At 43.7% G+C, this 19,007-nt stretch overlaps 1 pseudogene; it reads left to right on the top strand.

The window, feature by feature from the left end:
- The first annotated feature begins 4,620 nt into the window (after positions 1-4,620).
- Positions 4,621-18,492, top strand: LOC123456564 (annotated as a pseudogene).
- The last annotated feature ends 515 nt before the right edge of the window (positions 18,493-19,007 follow it).

Genomic DNA, 19,007 nt, shown 5'->3' with positions numbered 1-19,007 from the left:
GTCACAGGGACAAATGTGAGTGTGGCTACCACACAATATACACACCAACTACCCTAGAAGAGTGGGGTTTGGAAGGAGGATATTTTTGCTTGGCCTGGACTGATTTCTGCATGCTTTGTACTTTTAGGTAAGTTCTCACTTTAATTTTTTGTCTGATTTTCCTTTAGTCTCTGAATCTAACATGTGCATACTTACCCTCTAGATCTATAACAAGGGTTCTTTCCCTAATTCTAGGCCCGCTATATGTATAATTTCTATAACTTAGATAACCCTTGTTAGAACTCTCTTTAATACTCAGTTATCACTGCCTGATTCTCTTGTTTCCAAACCACTACCACTTTTACTTTTCTTCCATGGGGAAGATGAAGATGTATGCTTTGTCATCCACATCTAAATCTTCTAAATCTCCCTACATAAGCACATACATTCTGTCATCCATGTACTTGTGGTTTCTGCACTACATTTCCATTTCGTACACTGACTGACAACATTCTAAGCTTCCTGCTACACTTATGATACAGGTGTTTATATTATCATCTAAAATGCTTTCTGGTATACCTGAGGAAACAAACTCATGGAAATCCTTAGCAATGTTTTAAAGATAACACTGTGAAATATGGACCTGGTGTATCAAATCTTTAGTCTCAGCACTCAGGAGACTGAGGTAGGAGGGTCATTGTGAGGATAACAACAGCCTGGGATTAGAAAGTGAGTTCCAGATCATCCTGTGGTAGTGTGAGACCCTACCACTCACCCACCAAAAGATAATGGTTTCAAAACTCACCTGTGGTAGTGTGAGTTGTTGTCATATTCCACAGATAAAATTTTGACTTTATATACTGACAACATAGCTTCCTTTACATATTCCACACAGCTTCCTCATTAGAAGCCAGAGGACACATTCACATTACAGTGTACCTCCTGGCTCACATGTGCTTATGATACAAAATAAGTCAACACAATGGACAATACAGGTATTTTTAGATAATAGATGTATTCTACTATTATATAAGATCTTCAATTACTGCAGAAAGAACATTTGGAAAAAAAAATATCACCCATTCATATTAAAGCTTTTGCTTTTGAGGCAAGGTCTCCCTCTAGCACAGGCTGCTGGAGACGGCAAGCATGCCATTTCAGGATTACGAAGAATTAAGTGCTGAAGAGCTGCGTGACACAGTTCCAGCACAGCTGTTTCTTCCTTGAAGTCCAATGTGGCCCCTCTATAGAAAAATCTTTGCCTCTCTACACTACAGAAATATGTGGTTTTCTGTATAATGTTTGTCTTTCTCTGCATTTCACTTAGTGTCCCAATCTCTAAGTTTACTTTTCCAGTAAAAATTGGTGTTGGTGAAGTGCTGCTCAATGTATCTGAAAGAGGCTATGGCATAGAATTGGAAAAACAAGAAAATGGGTCAGAGAAAACTGTTTTCCTTAAAGGCCTTAAAGAAAGTCAGGCATGAAGTACAGTACACTTAGGAGGAAACAATGAACCTCCTGGAACAATGTAAAAATTGTTCCATGACTAATTTTTCTAAATGGTGCCAATTGCAATTGACTCTTAACCAAGAATCATTACATAAAAACAACGAAGGAAGAAATAGTTCAATCGGGGGGACCACAGTCTAAGTATTGGAGGGACGTGAAAAGGAAAATTCAAAATAAATAATTAAAGGATAAATGGATCTGCTGGATCAGTGATTAATGAAGAGAAGCCCCATTTGTGGTTGGTTTGCCTCTCACCCTTAATATAGTAATTGAAAGTAGAAGCTCAGGAAATCACAAGTGCTTGACCACACATACATGGGGAAAATGTGAAAACAGTTAATCATTATAGGGGCCTGACGACTTTACATGAGGTGAATAATTATGGGATTGTTTGATAAAAATAAATAATAAAATGTTTCTATGAATTCTGTGAAATTTTACCTTTCTTGAAGTTTGCTCTTCATGACATGATCAGAGAAAAAAAGACAGGCTAAGAGGGGTGGCAGCACAGAGGTAGAAAAGGAAAGAAACATAGAAACATAGAAACTAAAAACCCGCAAAAAAAAATAGAAAAAGAAAAAACAGGAAAATAGAAAAAGAAAAAAAAATAGAAACAGAGGAGGAGGCACTGAGAGAAAGATGGAAAAACTCAGCTCCTTACAGCAATAGCCTGTCAGCTTACACAAGAAATTGACGTCCATTCCCTCACAATTGGAGAAATTCGCATGTGAGGGGGAAGAAAAAGGGAAGGCGTGACAATACACTATGGTGACATTGTCAGAGACACTGCACACCAGAGTCTCCAGTTTTCCAAACAGCTACTTGGGTATTGCACTGGATTGATATTTTTGCTAGCTAGGAAATGATAGCAATGTCTTTAGGTCGTGGGAACCAGGAAATGGCTTGACGGTTAGAGACTTTGACTCGAAAGCCAAAGGACCACGGTTTGAGCAGACAGGATGGGACGCACCCAGGCCCGAGACGCAAGGGGGTGCTCATGTGTGCTAGGGCGCCTGCTGTGCCCATTCCCTGTACCTGTCCCTTTCTCGTCCCGATCTCTCACGTTCTCTCTCATAGTTCAACTAGTCAAAATCTCCCCTTGCGTGGGGGATGGAGGGGGTGGCGGGTGAAAATCTGCTCAACACAGCTTCCTGAATTGAGAGGGCCTCCTTGGCCGGCTCCTGTCACGTGTACTTCACAATTTTATTCCGGTATTCGCTCTCTCCCTAGGTTAGAGAATCGGGAGCTATTAGGTCAAAGAGAAGGCCATGACGATGCAGGGAATCTCTGTGTGCAGGGAAAGGAGGCCCCTGACACACATGTGACTCAAGTGGTCACATCTGCATGGGACATGCAGAGCTTCCAGGTGAAGCGAGAACCTACCAGTGAGTCCTGAGCCCCTTTCCAGCAGGAGGACCGACGTCTGTTTGCGGCACTAGGCACACAGGAGTCTCCCAGAAATATGAGTCATGTCAAACCCATGCGCGGGTATCAACATTCTTCATGCTTTCCAGGCCCAGGGCCAAAATTGCTGAAGCCAGGAGAGAAAGAATTAGGAGTGTCTGGGTCCAAATGCATATTGGGAGGGATTGGGAGCCCCTGCTCCCAGGCACCTGACAGCCCTCCTGACCCGACAATCGATGCAGGTGGAATGAAGGGCCAGATGGGTGTGTAGTGGATCATCACGCACTTGCTACCCCACACCCCTCCCATTCATTGAATCACGTTCACAGCTATCCAGGGAAATACGGGAAGTACGTAAGTCACGGTCCACTGGGAACACAGTGAGAATGTGTTGTGGCGGTACAGGCCCCTCACAATCATGAGAAATTCCCATGTGATGTGAAAGGAAAAGGTGGGCGTGACAATGCACTATGGTGACATTGTCGGTGATGCTGCTCACCAGTGTCTCCAGTTTTCCAAACAGCTTCTTGGGTATTGGACTGGAATGTTATCTTTGCTTGCCAGGAAATGATAGCAATGTCTTTGCATCAAATGGAAGTCATGTTCATATTTCTGTCTAGGGTATCCCTGTCGAAGGACAAACCTTTAGGCCTGTTTGTGACCGTTGATTCATGTGGCATAGTTTTCAGAGAATGTCCGATTTTCAATGAGCAGAGCAGCTGAGTATCGTAAACACAGGGAGCTTGAAGTCATGGCAGACACCTTTACTGACAGCAGAGGTAAGAGGATGAACACGACAAGACCGCCACCCTGTGGCTATATCCTGAATCGCAGGTCACCGGCTACTAGAATGCAAGCCTAGCTGGAGAAAGAAAGGGTAAAGGAATGCAGCCGTGGGAGGCATGGGAACCCCGTAAAATGGCTTGGCGGTTAGAGCCTTTGACTCTGAAGCCAAAGGACCATGGTTACAGCCGCCGAGACGGGACACACCCAGGCCTGAGATGCAAGGGGGTGCTCGTGTGTGCTAGGGCGCCTGCTGTGCCCATTCCCTGTATATGTCCCTTTCTCGTCCCGATCTCTCACGTTCTCTCTCACAGTTCAAGAAGTCAAAATCCCCCCTTGCGTGGGAAATGGAGGGGGTGGGGGTTGAAAATCTGCTCAACACAGCTTCCTGAAGAGAGAGGGCCTCCTTGGCTGGCTCCTGTCATATGTACTTCGCAATTTTATTGCGGTAGGAGGTAAGCACATCAACTCCTATTCAAGGCAAGTCAAGAAGGAATTAAAGGACCTGGAGGAGTGGGGTTCAACCCCCAAGCGAGAGCCCTGCAGCCTCTGTCATTGGGTGGAAAGGAAACAGCGCTCTGGACAAGTCCTACACTTCACAGGCTCTCTCTCAAGGCACCTGGACCAGCACCCCCACACGTTTCAGGAGAGGTGGCACCTAATCTTCACCAGTGACAAGGCTAAGTGAGCAGCCCAAGGAAGTGGACTCAGACGTTCCTGACGATTTTCAAATCTCTGGATGTTTGATATGTGAGGCAGGCTCTCGTGCTCCAAAAGCCGGCTTGGTGCTCAGGGAGGACCTTCTCCTCCAGCCAATTCAAGGAGAGTTTCTGGAGCTCTCCTATTCCCAGAGAAACACACCCTCCGCGCCCTGCCCCCTCACATTTCACACAGCCCCATCGCAGTAGGACCACCACTTGGGAGTGAGGGCCTGAACCCGCAAAAATGGCTCAGTATGAACAAGAACGACTCGGGCTGGCCCGTGGCCGTGCGTCCGCCATCTTTGTGAATTATACCAATCTGACCCTTTTTCTGAAGAGAGCCGATTCTCTAACCTACGGTGATAGCGTTCACTCTCACCTTAGGTTAGAGAATCGGGAGCTTTTAGGTCAAAGAGAAGGCCATGACGATGCATGGAGTCTCTGTATGCTAGGGAAAGGAGGCCCCTGACACACATGTGACTCAAGTGGTCACATCCGCATGGGACATGCAGAGCTTCCAGGTGAAGCGAGAACCTACCAGTGAGTCCTGAGCCCCTTTCCAGCAGGAGGACTGATGTCTGTTTGCGGCGCTAGGCACACAGGAGTCTCCCGGAAACATGAGTCATGTCAAACCCATGCGCGGGTATCGAAATTCTTCATGCCTTCCAGGCCCAAGGCCAAAATTGCTGAAGCCAGGCCAGAAAGAATTAGGAGTGTCTGGGTCCAAATGCATATTCGGAGGGCTTGGGACCCCTGCTCGCAGGCACTCGACAGCAATCCTGACCCGACAATCGATGCAGGTGGAATGAAGGGCCAGATGGGTTTGTAGTGGATCATCACGCACTTGCCACCCCCCCCCCACCCCTCCCGTTCATTGAGTCACGTTCACAGCTATCCAGGGAAATACGGGAAGTACGTAAGTCACGGTCCACTGGGAACACAGTGAGAATGTGTTGTGGCGGTACAGGCCCCTCACAATCATGAGAAATTCCCATGTGACGTGAAAGGAAAAGGTGGGCGTGACAATGCACTATGGTGACATTGTTGGTGATGCTGCACACAATCGTCTCCAGTTTTCCAAACAGCTTCTTGGGTATTGGACTGGAATGATATCTTTGCTTGCCAGGAAATGATAGCAATGTCTTTGCGTCAAATGGAAGTCACGTCCTGATTTCTGTCTAGGGTATCCCTGTCAAAGGACAAACCTTTAGGCCTGTTTGTGACCTTTGACCCATCTGGCATAGTTTTCAGTGAATGTCCAATTTTCTATGACCAGAGCAGCTGAGCATCATAAGCACAGGCTGCTTGAAGTCACGGCAGACACCTCTACTGCCAGCAGATGTAAGAGGATGAACATGACAAGACCCTGTGGCTACATCCTGAATCGGAGGTCACTGGCTACTAGAATTCAAGCCTAGCTGGAGAAAGAAAGGGTAAAGGAACGCAGGCGTGGCAACCGGGAAATATCTTGGCAGTTAGAGCCTTTGACTCTGAAGCCAAAGGACTCCGGTTCGAACTGCCGTGATGGGAGGAACCCAGGCCCGAGATGCAAGGGGCTGCTCATGTGTGGTAGGGCACCTGCTGTGCCCATTCCCTGTATCTGTCCCTTTCTCTTCTAGATCTGTCACTTTCTCTCTAATAGTTCAAGAACTCAAAATACCCCCTTGCGTGGGTTGGCGGGCAGGGTGAAAATGTGCTCAACACAGCTTTCTGAAGAGAGAGGGACTCCTTGGCCGGCTCCCATCGAAAAATCTCTAGAAATATATGCGAAAACATTTTAAGCATTATTTAATGCATTCATCAATGTCTCAAGATAATTATGCACTCTTATTAAATATTCACAAGCAAACGTAAAATATGTACTATATTAAATTGCTAGAAATGTTAAATATTGAAGTATCTCCTTACAATATGGACTGTACTTATATGCTAAACTTGCACAAAGCTGTTGAAAGTATTTTCAAGAGATAAAGAATATAGATGTGTGATGATGTCACCTTTAATTACAGTAACTTCTTTGAACAGACTCCTGAGGAACCTCAAAATATGTCTCAATGCTGAGATTCGGTGATTATGTAGTGCATAGCACAAAATAGGATATATATCTATATCACCTCCTGCAAGCCTCAGGGGAATTTCAAAAGGGGGATGGGAGAATTTAAAATCTAGAAGATGAGGCGCAGTGCTCTGGATGCTGTCAATTGGACACACCATGGCAGCTGCATTTAAGATCACATAGAAGCTGTTTTAAGTAACTTGCACAAGACCTCAACAACTTTAGGGCCATGAACATTCCACTATATTTAATGGAGGCAGAAATGAGGTCCCATCCACCCCTGTGGGATTTTTGGCTTGTAATGGTTGCTTTTGAAGCCAGAGATATTTTCATTACTATTATAGCAACTAGTAGGTTTTGTGAGCTTTAGCTAGTAATCACCACCTATATTCATGCAGACATCCCTAATCAAACTCACTGGTTCAAAAGGACACACATACACTTAGACTCATCCACAAAAAAGGCAAGAATTGAGAAGAGGAACTAAGTAGGAAGAAAATGGGGCCCATTCGAAGGAAGTGGGGAGGTATATCAAGAGAAAGTGGTGGAGGTAACTTATGAGCAAAATTATGTACATGGTTCAAAAAATGTCAATAATTAAGTTAAAGAAAATCCCATAAGAGTGAAACCTACCAGAAAATTCCTCTACCACCCCAAATAAATATTCAACAGCAGATAAAGAGACAGTGTACAAGCAATGCATCTTGAAAATCACACAGATAGATGGATATGTGCATCTTTTTGAATATTAATTCTGTTTCATTGGTAGTTTTTAAAATTTGGGGGCTGGGGGCTGGAGAGATGATTTAATGGTTAAGGCACTTGCTGGCAAAGCCAAATGATCAAGATTCAAATCCCCATAACTCATGTAAAGCCAGGAGCACAAGTTGGCACATGCCTCAAGTTCACTTGCAGTGGCTAGAACCCTAACATACACATTCTTTATATCTCTCTCTCCCTCCCTTCCTCTTCCTCCCTTCTCCCTCACCTTCTCCCTTTCTTTCTCTCTGCTTACAAATAAATAAATAAAATATTTTTAAAAAATTTATATTGTACCTGAATGAGAATATAGGCATGTCAGGGCCTCTTGCCACATGAATCTAACTCCAGATGCATGTGCCACTTTTTCATGTGGTTTTATATAGTACCTTATAAATTGAAAGTAGTCTTGCAGACTCTGCAAACCAGTGCCATTAATCACTGAACAACCTCCCCACTGCCTAATTGGGGTTTTATGGTGTTTTTCTTAGTAGCCTTTGTTTTTTGTTTTGGTTGGTTTTTTTTTTTTTTACATTATTTTGTTTATTTATATTTACTTATTTGAGAGCGACAGAGAGAGAAAGAAAGAGGCTGAGAGAGAGAGAGAGGAGAGTAGGTGCACTAGGGCTTCTAGCCACTGTAAACGAACTCCATACACGTGTGCCTCCTTGTGCATCTGGCTAATGTTGGTCCTTGGGAATTGAGCCTTGAACCAGGGTCCTTAGGCTTCCCAGGCAAGTGCCTAACCCCTAAACAATCTCTCCAGCCCATTTTGGTTGCTTTTATTATCATATTTCGAGACAGAATCTGATAGTAGCCCAGAATGCCCTCTGGATATACATGCACTATGTTGCAGTCCGGTTCGCATTGCTGGTAGAAATCACCCAACCAAGAGCAGCTTCTGGGAAAAAGAGATTTATTTTGCTTACAGGCTTGAGGGGAAGCTCCACGATGGCAGGGGAAAACGATGGCATGAGCAGAGGGTGGACATCACCCCCTGGCCAACATAAGGTGGACTACAGCAACAGGAGGGTGTGCCAAACACTGGCAAGGGGAAACTGGCTATAAAGCCCGTAAGCCCGCCCCCAACAATAAACTCCCTCCAGGAGGCATTAATCCCCAAATATCCATTAGCTGGGAACCTAGCATTCAGAACACCTAAGTTTATGGGGGACACCTGAATCAAACCACCACATTCCGCCCCTAGCCCCCATAAACTGATATCCATACATGATGTAAAATATGATGCATTTAGTCTGACTTTAAAAGTCCCCATTGTTTTTTATCAATCCCAATGATGTTCATACATCCCCATAGTTCAGGATCTTTTAAGTGAGCCATAATACCAAAATATAACCTCAAAAAACCCATAATGGCACAGAATATTCACACTGCAATAGATGGCATTAGGCATAGCAAAGAAACATTCAACCAATACAAGATTTAAAACAACCAGGGCAAATATCAAACTCTGTAGCTTCAAGTCCAGCAACTCTAGCCAGTGAAAAATCTTCAAGTCCGATAATTCTAACCAGCAACAAGTCTCTGGCATTCCAATTCCACCCCTCCAGCTAGGCTACTCACAGTCCTGGGAAACTTCATCGGGGCCGGCAGCTCCTCGGCAGCCATCTCATGGTCCTGGCATCTCCATTGGGTCTCCACTGCAAGCCACGGTTCATCCTCATGGCCCCATGGGGTCTCTATGCAGGCAACCAGCAAACCTGCTTCACACTGCCCATGGCCATTTCCAAAACTCAAGACCATGTTGCAAACTCAATGACCCTCTTTCCAGCATTTCTTATACTCCACGATATCAGGTAGGGTGCCAATTTGTTAATCCAGGGGGGAATAAAGCAGACTTTGAAGAACAGGACACTCCTTGAGCACTCAGGCCCCTTCAAAAGAGTCGACATTCTTTTTGTTGCCCCAGCGCAGGTCAGCTAGCCCTGTCTCAAAGGTTGTAATCTCTCAGTTGCAGCTGAATGGGCAACAATTCACCCAAAGATTTTTCTTTCTGTGCCATATCCCTCTGCTCACACCAGTTCATTTCTACGCAAAGCAATCCTGCTCAACTTCTCAGGACATAGGCACAAGAGCAAGCTTCTCACACAAAGTGCCAGCCCAGTCCAGGCAAAGCTTTTTCTCACCCTCATAAGCCAAACTTCACAGTCCATAGCTCTTACTGCATTCAGGTCTTGCAGCTCTGACCGGAATAGTCCATCAAGCTGTACTTACAGCACTGCAAGGTGTCTCTTAGGCCAAGGCTTCAACTCCTTCCACATTCCTCTTGAAAATCAGCTCCAAAAGGCTGAAGCCACATAGTCAGGTGTCTAGCAGCAATCCCACTCCTCGGTACAACTTTACTGTTGCAGTCCGGTTCGCATTGCTAGTAGAAATCACTCAACCAAGAGCAGCTTCTGGGAGAAAGAGATTTATTTTGGCTTACAGGCTTGAGGGGAAGCTCCACGATGGCAGGGGAAAACGATGGCATGAGCAGAGGGTGGACATCACCCCCTGGCCAACATAAGGTGGACTATAGCAACAGGAGGGTGTGCCAAACACTGGCAAGTGGAAACTGGCTATAAAGCCCGTAAGCCCGCCCCCAACAATACACTCCCTCCAGGAGGCATTAATTCCCAAATATCCATCAGCTGGGAACCTAGCATTCAGAACACCTAAGTTTATAGGGGACACCTGAATCAAACCACCACACACTACTATACCCAGCAAAGATGGATTTCTGTGTATATTTGGGTGGTGAACATGTGTATGAATATGCATGCTAGTATGTGTGTGTGCACATGTGGTTGAGGAATATATTTTTGAAAATCACAAATATGATAGGTGATTTTTTTCCAAAATAAGTAAAGACAAAAAATCTAAAGATATACCCATGAGAAATTCTACTACAAACACAATAATATATATTGCCAAAACACAGACTAGGATGGATAAAATTGAAAGGCTGATGATATTAATTATCACAAGACAGTAGAACAATTGGAAGCTCCATATACTCCTGAAAGGAATGTAAAATGAAAGAGCTAATATGCTAAGAATTAGCTTTTTTTAAAAAAAAAAAATAAGCAGCCGGGCGTGGTGGCACACGCCTTTAATCCCAACACTTGGGAGGCAGAGGTAGGAGGATTGCTGTGAGTTCGAGGCCACCCTAAGGCTACATAGTGAATTCCTGGGCTAGAGTGAGACCCTACCTTGAAAAAAGAAAAACAAAACAAAAAATAAAAGATAAGTATTTGAATGTAATATAATAAAAGCATTTCACTCTTGACGAAATCCAAGCATATAACCAAACTAAGACTTCTGGACACTGGGCATAATGGCACACACCTTTAATACCAGCACTTGGAGGCAGAGATAGGAGAATCACCATGAATTTGAGGTCACCCTGACATCTCACAGTGAATTCCAGGTTACCATGTACTACAGTGAAATCCTACCTTGAAAAAAACAAACAAACAACAAGCAAACAAACAAAAACTTCTGGACAGTTTTTACAATAGCTCCTTTTGTGATATACAAAGTTTGAAAGACACTAGTTCCTGTCAAATTGATGATCAATATAAGCTATGATCAATTCATTAGAAATCCTCTTCAGTATTTATAACAGAATGATGAGTGAGTCCCTTTTTGTACATATCTTAAGAATGTGACCACATCAGTTGAGCTTTCATAGCCTTGTTATGTCCAGATGCTAGAGTTTCACAGCACTCCTCCAGATCCTCCTAGTCTGACATTCTTTCATTTCCATATTCTATACTGTTCTCTAACCCCTAAAGGAAATTATCTTTATGTGTCATTAAAGCCATGCATTCATCAGTCACTAATTTTCCACACTTCAGCAATTATGAGTCTATGAATTGACAGTCACTAACTGCATTAAAAATAAAATCTTTTCTGTTTGGTGAGGCTGATAGAAGAAATATTCTGTAGATATAAATATGAGTACTTTGGAAAGCAGTTTGACAACAAAACTATTTAGCCATATACCAATGGTAGGTCCTTCCTAGGGTCTATATTCTCTGCAGCCTTGGGCTTTTCATAAATTAAGCTTGTAGGCCAGAGTATTTGTGTGGGAAGAGAGACGTGTGTCAGGAGCCACAAAGCAAAAGCCTCTCCATTTTGCCTGGGCCTGTTCATAAACTGACTCATTACTCCGAAAGCTGGTCCATCCAGCTTTCTGTTAGGTACTTCTGGAACAAGTCAGCAGACTGCTTACAGAATCTTATCTTTTACTAAAGGCCAGTTTATGGTCAGGATGTGAAGCCTGGTGCAGTCAGGATGTTAAGCCAGTTAGGCAAGATTAGATGAACACCTAATTACATCCCCTCTAGGTTTCCTGAAAACTCCTTGCCCTGGCCACATCCTCTTCCCCCTACAACTCCTTGTCCTGACTATGTCCCCTTCCCCCTACAACCCTATATAAACCTACATGTAAGAATAAACTCTCGAGGCTGTGACAATCATCTAGCATGGTCTCCTTCTTGTGTCTGTTTGCCTTGTTTCATTCAGGTTAATTTTCACCTCGCTTCTTTGTTCGACTCCCCACTGGTTGGGGCAGACGTGTGCATAGAGTAGTTAGCTGAGCCTAAAGTCAGCTGTTGGAGGGCAGTGAGAAGCCACTGATGGAGGCCTATGTGAATCAGGTGACTGATTTCACACTGCTGAGCCCATAGGAAGACATTGCATGTGGAGGGCAGAACGTGCAGAGCTGCAGACAGGAGTGCCTGAACTCACACAGGCTGTGAGGACTGTGAATGGCGGGTAGAACTGGTCAGTGTACAGGTATCAACCACAAGTGTCAGAGATGACAGTGTGGGGTAGGGTGGACCAAGTAGACAGGATGCGTAGCCAGATATGATGCGAACTACTAGGATGGTGCACAGAGATTCCCAGGTTTCAATGACTGTGGTTGGTGGTGATCAAGCTCAAGGAGTAGGAACGTGTGACTTGGCTCATGGAGGAGAGTGGCAGCAATGGTGGCATGGAGGGAGGCAGTAGCACATAGGACGGAAAGGACTAGACAGGATGGAAAAGGTGCACGTGCACTCACATTTGGTTCATATGTGGCTGTACCACAGGGAGAATGGAGACAGCAGTGCAGAAGGGTCAGAAAAAATGAAAACACTCAGGCTTACATGGAAGTGGTTGGTGAAGCCAAATGGTGTCCATAGAATAGATGATACTCTATTAAATTAAATAGGAAGTATTATATGGCTAGTTCATTATTAAAGTGTGATATAGACTTACAAAGACAAAAGGGGCTCCAGCTTCAGCAAATTACATTCTCATACTTCAAAAAATCATGCTACTGTGCAAAATCTACTATGAAAGTCACTTAGTATACATTTAAATTATATTTCACGATCTCCTTTATTACACGGAAAAAGTTTACAACACCTCCTCAATGATTAAATATTTTCATAAACAGATTCAAGAAAAAAGGATTGGAAATTCTTGATGAACAGCAGGTGGAGTCTGCCAAATGGCAACTTCCTACATTGCATTCAGTGTGGGATAAATGAATCTGGAATGTACATGATGTATAAAGTCCAAAGTAGATATTATGCTTCTGGAAGGAATGGCAGTTGATGGCTCTAGTGAGTAAAACTTTTTATTTTAAAGTAAGGACACCAATGGATCTTATAACCAGAAGCCTGTACTAGGCCAGCTCCTAAGTAGCCTGGCCACCAAGTGAGATGGAGAAAGGTCTCTTCTGATTGGTTGAGAGTCTGTGCAGGGATAATGATGTCAATAACGAGGCGAATTGTGATGTCACCAGGCAGGAAAGTGCTGGTAACTGCGTTGGCTTCTGTCATGAGGAATACATTATTGTAAGAATGCAAAGTGTAACTTAAAAACATTTGCAACATATGAAGAGAGCTAAACAGAAATTTGAAGTTCAATATCTGTACTAGGACACAGGTATATGGAGGGTACTATTGGAAGATACAGTAAAGGGATAATTCACTCTGTATGTATAGTTTGTGAAAGGGCCTCACAAGCAAAATATTGTGTCAGTTGGGTCTTTCATGGTGGATAGAAGTTTGGCAAATAAAGCGAAATCATTTTTGTAAATGGGTATTTTAATTTACATGTGTTAACATGGGCATAAATACACACACCCAACCCACCCAACCCACGCACACTCACACAAAGGGAGGGAGGGAGGGAGGGAGAGAGAGAGAGAGAGAATGCAAAGACATGAAAAATCAGAAGAGAAAATGGCTAATGGTGACCCTGGAGTAATAGTACGCAGGTTGCCTCTTAAATGTGAGCCCCATAAAATGAAAACATAAGTTACATACTTGTAAATTATAGTAACACACAATAATCATTCTTATTCCAAAGGGGATGCATAGGTGCATGTCAAGGATAGATTTGACCAAATCAAGACTGAAATCCAGTAGGGCAAACACCAAATTGTGAATTTTCATGTTCAGTATGTACAACTCTTATTTTAGGTAATTATTAAAAAAATATACCATGGTCATAATCTCCTCATACCACCCTAATTTACTTATTTCCTTATTGCTTTGATTACCACCCCTGCCCAGCACTGAATCCTTTTCTTTTCCAAATAATCTCTCTTCTATATTGTTTTCTTTTCAAATTTTTTATTAACAACTTCCATGATTATTAAAAAATACCCCATAGTAATACCCTCCCTCCCCCAAATTTCCCTCTTGAAACTCCATTCTCCATAATATCCCCTCCACATCTCAATCAGTCACTCTTTGATTTCGATGTCATCATCTTTTCCTCCTATTATGATGGTCTTGTGTAGGTAGTGTCAGACACTGTGAGGTCATGGATATCCAGGCTACTTTGTGTCTGGGGGGAGCATTTTGTAAGGAGTCATACCCTTCCCTTGGCTCTTACATTCTTTCCATCAACTCTTCCACAATAGACCCTGAGCCTTGGAAGGTATGATAGAGATATTGCAATACTGAGCACTCTGTCACTTCCCTCTAGCACCATGATGACTTCTGAGTCATCCCAAGGTCACTGCTGTCTAAAATGAGAAGATTCTCTACCAAAAGTGAGAGTAGCAATAATATAAGGGTATGAACATTAAGAGAAGTGCTTAATGGGCAGTTTGATAAGCATAATATATACATTTAGCCAGACAGCAGCAGACGTTACAGCCCCATGTTTCATGACTAACCCTGTTTTAAGTTTTCAGTATCAGGGATGTATTCCCTCCCATGGAGTGGGCCTCCAGTACAATTTGAGAGCAGCTGGTTTCCACCACGACAGACATGCCACTATTTCACCCGTTGGCTCATTTGGCCTGGCTGGCTAAATATAAGGCTTGCAGTGTCCCCTGTTGAGTATCTTCACTGGTTATTTCTCTTTCTCCCATTGAACTGCATGCAGAATGGCTTTTTCCAGCCTTCTGTCAGCTCTCTTCTATTAATTAATTAATTAATTTATTTATTTATTTATTTACCTGAGAGCGACAGACACAAAGAGAAAGACAGATAGAGGGAGAGAGAGAGAATGGGCGTGCCAGGGCTTCCAGCCTCTGCAAACGAACTCCAGATGCATGCACCCCCCTTGGGCATCTGGCTAACATGGGACCTGGGGAACCAAGCCTCGAACTGGGGTCCTTAGGCTTCACAGGCAAGCGCTTAACTGCTAAGCCATCTCTCCAGCCCTCTCTTCTATTTTTTAACGATTTTTTTAGTTTAATTTTTTATTAGCATAAGGGGGGGGGGGAGAATATGGGTATGGCATTGCCACTAGCAACTGCAAATGAACTACCCTGCCTCTGACTCTTAAATTTTTTCCATCACCTCATCCTCTGTGATTCATGAGCCTTGGAATGGCCAGCACCAAAAACATACCTCCTCCAACAAGGCCTAACCACCCAAGGGCTCCACTAGCTGTGATGAGGTATGAAGCCTAATCATAAACACATGACACCATCAGGGACATGCATTCAAACCATCACAGTTAACAAGACCAGAAAGCTCTGTCTTGTTGATGGTTTTACCTCCAACATTTAACAGATACTATATTCATCAGATATATACTGAAGATAATTATTTGCAGGTGCTCTGTTTTCTCTTATTATTGTCAAAAATACTTATAATTCCCCTTCCATAGTCACATTCATTTGCCTGAAAACATAGATATGAGTATGGACACCTCCGAAATCTTCAGAGCTATCATTGTATGCATGACAGTTGCTCTGTATGTGGAGCCAAAGATGACAAAATACATTCACTTTTTCTTTCAAACTACATAGCTTCCTGGTGCTGTGTGAGCTGAAGCAATGCTGGTCCCTATTCTGCTCTGTAAGAAGAAAGCAGCACTATTTCATTCTTTCGCACCTATGACTACACTGGTTTTGAGATATTGAACTACCACCTGAAACAGCAGAGGCATTATTCCACATGGTCAGCATTTACTTCATTATTTTACAATTTTTCTGTTTGTAAGCAGAGAGAGAAAGAGTGGTGATGGGTGTGCAAAGGCCTCTTGCCATTGAAAACAAACTTCAGGTGAATATGCCATTTTGTGCCTTTTACTTTACATGGGCTTAGGAAAGAGAACACAGGCCTTCAGGCTGTGCACAATAGCTTTTCCATTACCAAAACACCCTCCTGAATTACAGCAGGAACTCTGCATTCTTGCCTTCTGCTCAATTCCATATGCTATGAATTTTATTTGTCAAAATTCAAAAGACAAGTAACTGGTGGCCTCTGACTCAGTGGAAGTTTTGTGTGGCAGTGAGCATACACACACTAACTCCTGAGTTACAGCCCAACGAAGAAGTGAGAAGACTCCATCATGCTCAAAGTCACTCTAAATTCCCATGTCTTGTCCACATGGCATTTCAAATTTTTCTGATATTTCCTCTTTCTTAAAATTAGCGCATAACCAGTCAAACAAGAGTTGAAGTTCAAGGAAGGTGCATCTTCAATAGACACAAAGCCTGCTAATTTTCTCCCTAGGAACATAACAGTATCTGTACCTCACTCCCTTTCATATATTTTACATTTTAAGGAGGGCAACCGTGACATAGACTCCTTTTACATATACTTCAAACTTTTTTCCTTCTTATGCTAGGTGGTGTGTGTGTGTGTACTTGTGTCATGTGCACATGACCATAGTGCATACATGGAAATCAGAGAATATTTTTGAGGTGTTGGTTCTAGTATTCTACCTTCTTTGAGACAGGGTCTCGAAGGAGAAACAGGAGCAAGATAAGTTTATATGGGCAGTGAGCCAGAGTCTAGGCCCAAGGAACACAAGGAGATGCTGCGTTGACTCTCATGGAAATCTAGCACTCACATCTGATCCAGCCTCATCCAAACTGGCTACCATCAATTCCTCAGCAACAGCATCTCCTACCCCTTCCCCAGTCTAGCACACATAGGTGGACTGGCTCCTTCCGAGTCAGACACTTGAATCCATAAACCAATCAGGACTCTCCCTTACATGACTGAGTTAGGTGACAAGGCTCATTGTAAATGAATATCTGATCTATATAAATGGGCCTACCAACTATGTGATTTGTTTCTTGGCTTTCTTGGTTATATTTTCTAGGAAACTGGGTCTCCTGATTCCTGATTTGGTAATCTCTTTCCCCTTCCCTGCCTGGCTAGAGGAAAGGAATTTCTTATGATCTTGACAGTGTCTTGCCTTACTTTGGATGCTTTCTCACTCTGATATATGTGTGATGCTTCCTTAGACCCTGAGTCCTTTGCTATAGAATTACTTTGCTTTCTTTTATGTAAAGGTGAAGGTCTTGTGTTTTCCTGCTTTATTTCACACCTATGTGTGTGGGTGATTTTTCTAAAACTTTTGGCCTAGGCTGTCCTCTTATGCCTCGTGTGTGTGTGTGTGTGTGTCTGTGTGTGTATGGCTTTTCCATGGCCTTTTCTCATGGAGATTTCCCTATTTCTCCTTTATCCTCTCTATCTTCAGCTGGGCAAGGAATATAATTCCTTTCTGTCTTGACTCTTTCTAGTCTTTTCATACATACCAATTCTCCTGAAATAAATTTACTTTTCTTAGAGATCATTTTCTCAAGTCTTTCTGGTTACAGTTTGAATTGACGTCCCTCAATAGATTCACCAGTTTATTACAGGTTGTTACGCATATCTCCACCTGCTTAGCTGAAGGAGGTGTCACTGTAGGCAGATCCTAGAGTCCAGTCCTAAGATGTATTTAGTTGCAGACCTGAAATACGGTGTTGGTGGTTGTGTCAGGCCAGGGGCAAAGGTGAGCTGGAGATGCATACCATCAGCTCCAAGGTGTTTGGGACATTCTGGGCTTTGCTTACACTTCACACATCTTGGTATGACTTGGTACTACTGGAGAGCTTCCCCGAGCTCAGGACAGCTGCCAAGTTCCTACTGATGAGGTTAGTCATCAAGATCTGCCAGGAAGTCATCAAACAGTCCAACTTGCAGATCTTAGTGCCTACTATCCGGGCTGATATCATGCTCTTTCATCCCCCTGGGACTTCTCAATTGGGCTTTCCTTTGAACATGACCAATGGGGCATTGCCTACCCAGCAGCATATAACCTGAGTAAGAGGATACCATGTGTGATACCATGATGGTTCTGAGGAAAAGCCATACATCTGCCAGAGCTGTGGGAAAGGATTTTCCAGGCCTCATCACTTGAACAGACACATCAAACAAGTGAAAACTTCTGAGGCTCCTCTCAAGCGTCAGACTTGCAATGCTTCCTTTGCCCCCAAGGACCATCTGTTTTCCCAACTGGCCTGTCATGAAGACAAGGTGTGCTGCCAGGTGTGTGGGAAGTACTTATGGGCAGCATACATCCAGACCACCTGAGGAAGCACAGCGAGAGGTCCAGCAACTTCTTCAGTATCTATAACTGGGAAGGCCATAAATGCTCACATCAGGATCTGATTAAGAGCTCTGACTCCCATGATGTGTCTTCTCAGATGCCAGTGACCTGAAGACAGCAGAGAAGGAGAGAGCCAAGGGCTCTTTCTCCTGTGACGCACCAGTCCCTAAAAACAAAACGGAGTCTGATGGAAGGCAGAACCCATGCCCTGAAGGTGGGAGCTTCTTCTACTCTAAGTCCTACTTGAACAAACACATCCATAAGGTGAATTTCTGGTCCCTCGGGGGACCCCTGGGGGACCTGGGACCTGCCCTTGGTTCACCTTTCTCTCCCCAGCAGAACATGGCTATCCTCGAGTCCTTTGGATTTCAGATTCTCCAGTCCATGTTTGCGTCACCTTTAGTAGATCTTGAGGCAGACCAACAGGGTCTGTGGCCCGAAGGGAAGTGAGAAAGAAGCTGTCCCCACAGAAACGGCCACTGGGGACTGCTAAAAGATGCTGTGAATGCAGAGGGAAGTGATGTCCTTGGGTTCTGTAGCTGAGAGATTTTTATTCGTTTTTTTAAAACCCCATTCCCCACCCCACCCCACTCTCACTTCCACCACCATTCCCCCAATTTTCTTTAGAAAGAAATTCCTCATCTGCTACTCAGCAGAGATACCTGTGACAGCCTGTGTGGAACAGGGACAGAAAACGCAACATAGACCTCTAAGGCAGCACCAGTCCTGGTTTCCCTAGTGGCCAGAAGCTAGTATGTCTGGTGCTTGGTTCTTAGTGACCCCAAGGCCCACTCTAAGATCTCAGTTGTTTTTGATCCTTCTCCAGTTCTCTAACTTCTCATTACTCCTTCCTATATCCCTCAAAAGAAATCATAGGAGGATCTCCAGCCTCTCATATAACCTTGATGTCCAAGTCTTTCTTTTTTTTTTTTAAATGAACCCAGAAGCTTACACCACCCCACGTA

This window comes from Jaculus jaculus, chromosome X (assembly GCF_020740685.1).
Source record: "Jaculus jaculus isolate mJacJac1 chromosome X, mJacJac1.mat.Y.cur, whole genome shotgun sequence".
NCBI lineage: Eukaryota > Metazoa > Chordata > Mammalia > Rodentia > Dipodidae > Jaculus > Jaculus jaculus.
This window is presented reverse-complemented; position numbering and strand designations above follow the sequence as displayed.